The sequence below is a fragment of the Grammomys surdaster genome, unplaced genomic scaffold (assembly GCF_004785775.1).
Source record: "Grammomys surdaster isolate TR1022 unplaced genomic scaffold, NIH_TR_1.0 958, whole genome shotgun sequence".
Taxonomy (NCBI): Eukaryota; Metazoa; Chordata; class Mammalia; order Rodentia; family Muridae; genus Grammomys; species Grammomys surdaster.
Genome location: NW_021605377.1, coordinates 9788951 through 9796287, shown reverse-complemented (window position 1 = coordinate 9796287; position 7337 = coordinate 9788951). Strand labels below are relative to the sequence as shown.

At 44.9% G+C, this 7337-nt stretch overlaps 1 pseudogene; it reads right to left on the bottom strand.

The window, feature by feature from the left end:
- Nucleotides 1-2738: 2738 nt before the first annotated feature.
- On the bottom strand, nucleotides 2739-2942 carry LOC114634403 (annotated as a pseudogene).
- Nucleotides 2943-7337: the final 4395 nt, after the last annotated feature.

Genomic DNA, 7337 nt, shown 5'->3' with positions numbered 1-7337 from the left:
AGACAAAAATTATTTTTTTGTGAGTATTCCTCATAAAGATCAACCATCCACAGCCTGGATCCCAGTGCATACCCCACATATGTATGTGGATCAGAGTACACTTTATGGGAGTTGGTTCTCTTCTGCCACCATTCCTCTTGGGTCCTGAGGCTCAAATACAGGTTACTAGACTTTGCAGACAGTGCCTTCAGCAGCTGAGCCATCTTTCCTGCCCCAGGGAAACATTCTTACCAGAGGAAGGAAGCAAACACTGTAACACCTCCTCTGTTTACCTAGCCCAGTGCACATAGAGCCCTAGAAGGAGAGGGAACAGAGGAAACAGTAGCAGAAGGTGTCTGATGGTCAAGGCCCTGGAGGTGAGGTAGGAAGCAGAGAAGACAGAGGAGGAGTCCTTCAAGGTCCTTATATATCCTAATTTGTCACAGTCAAGACTTCAGAGTCCTGAGTTGCTGGGAATTGCCCAATTCCCTTGGATAAATTAAATCAATGGCTCTTAACTAGAGACAACTTTCCCCACAGGGAATATTTGTCAATGTCTGAAAAAATATGTTTATCGCTACCATGTGGGTGCTACCAGCATCTGGTAAACAGAGATCACAGATATTGTGAAACACACTCAATGCAGAAGGTATTCAGTTCTCACCTCAAGATCTGCCCAGCTCTATCAGTAGTCAATAGTGTCAATAGTGGTGGGTTTGAGAAACCTGCATTTTCATGACAGCACTTACTATACCACCCTGACATTTGTTAAATACACTCTAAGTCAATCTACTATTGGTTGATTTCCTAGTGTCCCTAAGATCTCTAGGTCTTAACAATTGTTTCTTAGATTGGCATTGATGTGATTACATATGGCCTTTTCTCCTAAGATGCTGTTATCATGATACACAGGTCACAGGGTCCATGGTATCTTCAACTCTTAAAATGGTACCTGAAACTTCCTCAGGGCTTCCACTGTATCTTCCTCAAAGCTGCTTTGCATCTGTCCCTGTTATCAGATCGGTAATTTTTTTTGAAATATCGATGTGGGAGAGGAACCTATTGATGTACTAGCTGATATGTTTCAGCGGTTACATAATTAATAACTGACTTTTCTCCTCCCACTGCTGAGTAATGTTGCAGTTACATTTTGCCCATGCTGATCTTTCTGATGAATATTCAACACACACACACACACACACACACACACACACACACACACACACACAAGCTTTGATGAGCAAGCATTTCAGATCCTTTCAGAGATAGGAAACCAGAAGCCCAGGAAGGCTTCTTGACTTAACCAGCTCTGTTCAGCCTGTCAGGGACAGACCAAAGCCTCCAGGCTGGACCCTCAATCACAAAGGTGTGACCGTACCTAGCCTGAGCTCACTAAAAGGGAATTACCAAATCCGGCAACTGTGACTGGCTTGGAATCATGGAGGGCTGGAAAGCCCGTCCTTTTCTACAAGGGGCAGCTTCTGTTCACTCTCAGAAAGCATTTCTAGGAGATTATACAGCCCCAGTGATAGCAGATTGTCGAAATTATGGTAAGATGGGAAGCCAAGCCTTGTTCAAACACCCTCGTACTATTAGTAAAAGGTATGAGTAGGGTTGGGCAACTTTTTCTAACTGGGTTATAGGAGAAAAAATTGAAAACAACAGGATGCCTGTGAGTTTCAATAGATGCTTTCCCTCCAACCAATATACTGAACACTTTTGAGCCACACACATCATGGGGTTCGCTTTGGTAGTAAATCTATAATAATAACCAACTTGGCTTTCCTTGCCATCAAACAGGCTTGCTAGGAGATTTTTGAGTTGAACTAAAAATACTTCTTCCTCCTGAATCCAGTCCCTGACCACAGTGAGACAGAAGAAGCGAGGTATCTCCTCTCTGAAGACAGACAGAGACAGGTATACCTGGTTGAGCCGAGTATACATGGCACCTTCTTCCAAATACTCCAAATGGCTTTTCACATGGGAGAAGGAAAGCAAAGAATGAGAAATCATGTTAGCTCCCAGGAGAAAGTCCTTCTATGGGGGAACAAGAACTGGATAGGAAGTAGTTGCTTCCTAAAGTTAGTTAACTTCATTCTTGTACCTTCAGGTTTGTTTTTTCCACCACCTGACTCAGACCTTGGCTTTCAGCATCCATAGTTCATCAGAAGGACTGATGAAATCAGTCAAGTGCATCAATCAATATGGTTCCAGCTCTCCAAGGGACATCTGTGTGTGGCTTCATCTGACTGTGGCTTCTGTAGAGAATGCCACCAGCTGCAAGACACATTTGCACATTAGGGACTCTTCCTGCCTTTTCTTTTCTCGGTGTCTGCTGAGGTCTCAAGACAATAGGTGGCCTGTTCTGCAGTTCTGAGGGAAAGAGATGAAACGACACGCAGGGCTTTCAAGCAAGAAGCAGCAAATCGATTGCTCTCTGTGACTGGAATCGAGGGAGAGGAAAAAGCTTTATCTGTTTGAGATGATTACAAGCGTCTGAGAACGCATAAAGATGAATTACAAAAAAACAACTGTGTATGCTGTTTTATTGTGTGCCACAGCCAGTGGATATAAAATAGTTAAACGTTGTGAACTAGAAATCTATGACAATTTAGAGAGGTAGATGTTAAGGACCGGCAAATAGCAGATTATGTATTACGGCATGTGTTACAGAGAAGCTTTTGTGCACACTTCAAACTTAGTTCTCTTAATATTCTCTGGTTCATAAAAAGTGACTTGAGAAACCTCAAGACATATGACTACAAAAGGGAGCAGACTTTCTGGGATCTGAAGGCATTTGAATTTGTCGACACTCCAGCAAGCAGAAGGTCATGTTGAGCTTTCTGCAGACAGAACTGTTTCAAGTCTGTAGCTGCCTGGGAAACCTGCCTGTGGTTGAGCCTAGCCTCCAGCCAGAGCTGCAGAAACACCTTTATGGCTGATACATTAGAAGAACGCGACATGGGGGTGGGGTGTGGTTAGAGAGATGGTCTAGCGGTAATGAGCACCTGCTGCTCTTTCAGAGGACCGAGGTTCAATTCCTAGCACCCACATGGCACCTCACATTTGTGACTCTAGTTCCAGAGGATCTGATGCTTTCACACATACATGTGGGCAAACAATGAACATAAAATAAAAAAAAAAGAAAAATCCAACATGGGACGGGAGACAACTGTGCCAACTCATCAGTCTGACCTTCCGTTGTGGCGTGAGGTGAGTACACATGGGGTGTGCTGAGATGAATATTTTAACTACAGTCAAAACCAATTTTTTAAAAATGTACAGGCAACTGGAGGATATCTTACTATCAGCAAAAACACACATAAGGTTTGAGTCTTCTTCCCTACCCTATATACCCAGCCAAGATTTCATCTAGTGCTCCTTTACCCGAGTTTTAAAAAAGGAAGAAAAAATTTCAGTAATTGAGTTGGCATTTTCTTCATGTAGAATCTGATGCATCCCAGGCTAGCCTCGAACTCCTTAAGCAGCCAAGAATGACCCTGAACCTACGATTCTCCTACCTCAGCATCCCAAGTGCTGGGATAAGAGGTTTGCAGGACTACACTGTATAGTACTGGAGACAGAACTGGGAGCTTTGAACATTCTGGGCAAATAAGCAGCCAAGTGACCTGCATTCTCAGCCATTTTGGTAGTTGTGTGTTGTATACGTTTCATCATTGTCTTTGTTAGGGGCTCCATTGCTGAGAAGAGACACCACGACAACTGTTCTGAAGGAAAACGTTTCATTGGGGCTGGCTTACAGTTTAGAGGTGTAGTCCATTATTATTATTCATTACTATGCATGGCAAGAACGGGAGCATGCGGGCAGCCATGGTGATGGAGAGGTAACTGTAAGTTCCACATCTGGATTGACAGGCTGCCGGAAGAGAGAGAGACACTGAGCCTGGCTTGAGTATTTGAGACTCAGTGCTACTCCCTATGACCCTATGGGGGGCCAATTTCATACGCACCACCACAGTAATTAACCACAAATGTCACATGTTTACTTGGCTATAAACTAAAGTCCCATTCCAGACAGAGCAGCTTGCAAGACAGTTGGACATAGGTTGATCAAGGGCACAACTCTGCTTTCCACGGTCCTCTGTAGTCCGTCCTCCCTCTTGTCTAGTTTCCTTCCTACACTAGCAGTCTCCTTAGTGACGAGATGGCTCCCAGTGACAGGTGCAACTGGATGTGCCCCCTCACTTTGGAGGGGACAACATCCCTTCTCACAACCATATTAACAAAAGTGCCGAGCAGAACACCTGTGAAGAAATCCCCACGGCTCGGGAGATGTGTGTGGGGTGAATTGAGCATTATTAATTAATCTAGTCGCAGAATGTAATTAAACTACCCAAGATCTTCCTAGACACTAAAGAAAAGGTGGAACCAGCCAAATATATGACAGCTACTTAATAGGAGAGAAATTGCATAGATGTCAATCACATAAGGGAAAAAAATGTGTACCAAGGGTTAGGCAGGCCTGGTTAGAAACAGCCTTTCAAAGGAAGACTTTTAAATAAAAAGGCTAAGTAGCGGCCAGAGGGAGAGCTTGTTATGTAGGAATTGAACAAGAAACACTAGGGCCTGGCTCCTGGAGGTATTCTGGAGAGACTCCTATGATATGAACAGTGTGCATACATTGTGCAAACTTCAGTAATTGATTTATTGTGCACAGGGCATTAGGGAGGTAGGAGAGAGATAAGATTTAGGCCAAAGATTTTGGCTACAGTGTCAGTAGAACCCAGCAGGAACCAGAAAATAAAACATACTGTGACTGGCTAGTGGGGAAAACTTGTTCCATGGGCTACTTACCAAGAAGGGTACAGCCAGGATTAAGGGACACAAAGCTGAAGACAGGATTTCCACCACGGGGCTAGCTAGCCTCATCAGGAAGTCATTTCTGTGTCCAGGGAGCCGACACCAAGGAGCCAGGCATGGTAGAACGTGTGGGTTTGCGTGGGAGCAGCTGTGGCGTTTGGTAGAGGAGCACTGCCTGCCTACCCCTAACAGCCCGGCTTGGAGCAGTTGAGCGAAATAATATCCCCAACGAGGTCTGACTTTTACTGGTTAAAAATCAAGCTAAGAGGTAGAGGCAAAGGAAGGTCATCATCTGGGGTCCAGAACAAGACAGAAAGAAATGGAAATAGATCTCGTAGGACAAACAGAACAGAAGACAAGATGAGGTACCAACCTTTGAGGGAACAAACAAAATAATAGCTCACATCCTGTGAGCGGTAATGAAGCAGAGGTTTTGAGCCTCGTTGTCCTCTAGAGGGCGCTCACGGACTTCACGCCTTCAAGAGGCGAACCAAGATTGCCAAGGGCTCAAGGAAGGAGCTTTTGCCTGGGAGAAAAGAATAAAGGGATTGGCGTCTGGGGTAGAGATGTTCCCCCTTTGCACTTCTATTCATCGTACTGGGACTGATGTGTAATAAGCAAAGCCAGAGCTAAGTATCTGCTGTGTGCTAAGTTCCTGATTTTCGCTAAGCACAAGTCATTGAAGTAGGTAAAAAATAATTGTATTACAGAGACGAGGGGAGCCTGCATTCAGACCGCACACATACGGTTGCGTCCTGTACTATTTCGATTCCATGCTACTGGGTTAGTCAGTTGAGCCAAAGATTTCCCTGTGTTCAAGGGCTTAACAAAGTCAAGGCAATGTCTATAGAGAATACATATAATAATAATAATAATAATAATAATAATAATAATAATAATAAAATTGTACAAAGATCCAAGAACAGTGCCCGGCAGATTGTTCATGTTGTAGAGGTGTGTGCTGGTATTTTTTTTTCTGGCAGACTGCCAGTCTTTGATGCTCTTTCAGCAGGAGACAGAGCACCCAAATCAGGGCCTTATCCAAGCACAAGGAAACTCAGAAGGCTAGCCACAAATATGTCAGCAACCGCCAAGGCTGTAGGAGCAAGAGAGGTTCTGGAAGCTTCACTTGGTCCAATTCAGTTTCTGAATTTGAGGCCAAGGTTCTAATTCAGGAGTGACAGAGAGGTTCTCACTGGGTGTTCTAACTGATGGACTGATAGTGGGTACCTGACCAATATGTTAAAAGAGACGCTCAGATTGCAAGGATGGGCTTAAAGAATGCCAGGACAAATGACGTCAGCCACTGACTATGGACTATCCAGGAAGAACCCGGTGCCAGACCAGCGTTCTTTTACTTAGAATGTTCCCTCCACTGCAATAGCAGGGCAGGACTATGAGATTCTGATAATAGCTACAGATTAAGGTAGCAGTTCCAGTTTGTTCCAGTTTTAGCAATGATCCACTGCATCCTAGAAAGTCCCTTAACTTTGGTGCCTATCAGCCAGTTTCAGAAGGTTTTTCTCACTAATAATGAAAAAAATTATGAGATCTGATCAATAATGATCATTGGTTTTGCCTTGGACAGTTTCAGGATGTGAACGTGCATCATAACAACAGCCTATTCAGACTTCCCCATATTTCCACAATAGATGACCTCTCCTCTCCTCTCCTCTCCTCTCCTCTCCTCTCCTCTCCTCTCCTCTCAACTGTTTTACCTGCTGCTCTATGAAGTATTGGAAAGAAACATGGAGCCCTCCAAGTGCCTAGCTGAAGAGCATTCCACACGGGGACAACATACAGAGCGTGGCACATGTGCTGAGGTGTCACTTAGGGATAAGTCATGACCACTGAAGATCTGCAGCAGGGACTCTGCAGGGTCATGCTAGCTAGCTATAACACTGCCTGCCCAGTGGCAAGGCAAAGCTGACAGAGGAGGAGGGCATCCGAATACCCAGCCCTGCTCTCCTCTGCTCTCTGGCCCCTTGCCAGGGTGTCCTGGCAGAGAATGAGAAAAAGCAAATGGTACAGTGGCTCTAACGGAGGTCAGTGTCCCAGGCCACAGAGCTCGACAGGACAACACAGAGAACATGTCTAAGAATAACAATCTCAGGCTAAGCTATTGTCCCTCGGCTGCCATTCTGGCCCCTCGGTTAGCTATAGAAACACAGGTCCAAAATACAAAGCAAACGGCTTCATCATCTCCCAACCCTGATAGGGATGGAGGCCAGTCAGATTCTTCTCTGAAACCTGAAATGCACTTTCAGTCGTTAGCAGGGCGTAAGTCGCAGCAAGAGAGAGAAGGAAACAGCTAAAATAAAATAACCCTCCAGAGGCCCACATCTGGGCAGGTCTAATCTGATAGCCATGGGTTCCTACTCAGCCAAGGATTCTTGACCTACCCCCTCCACCCCCCAGCTGCTATCAAAGCAGGGTTCCTCACAGCATCCAGGAATCTCCATTGTTTCTGCTGTTGCCTGCTCACTCTGTGTATTGGGCACTCAGTATAACAAGTTTAAACAGTGCCACTCCTATTT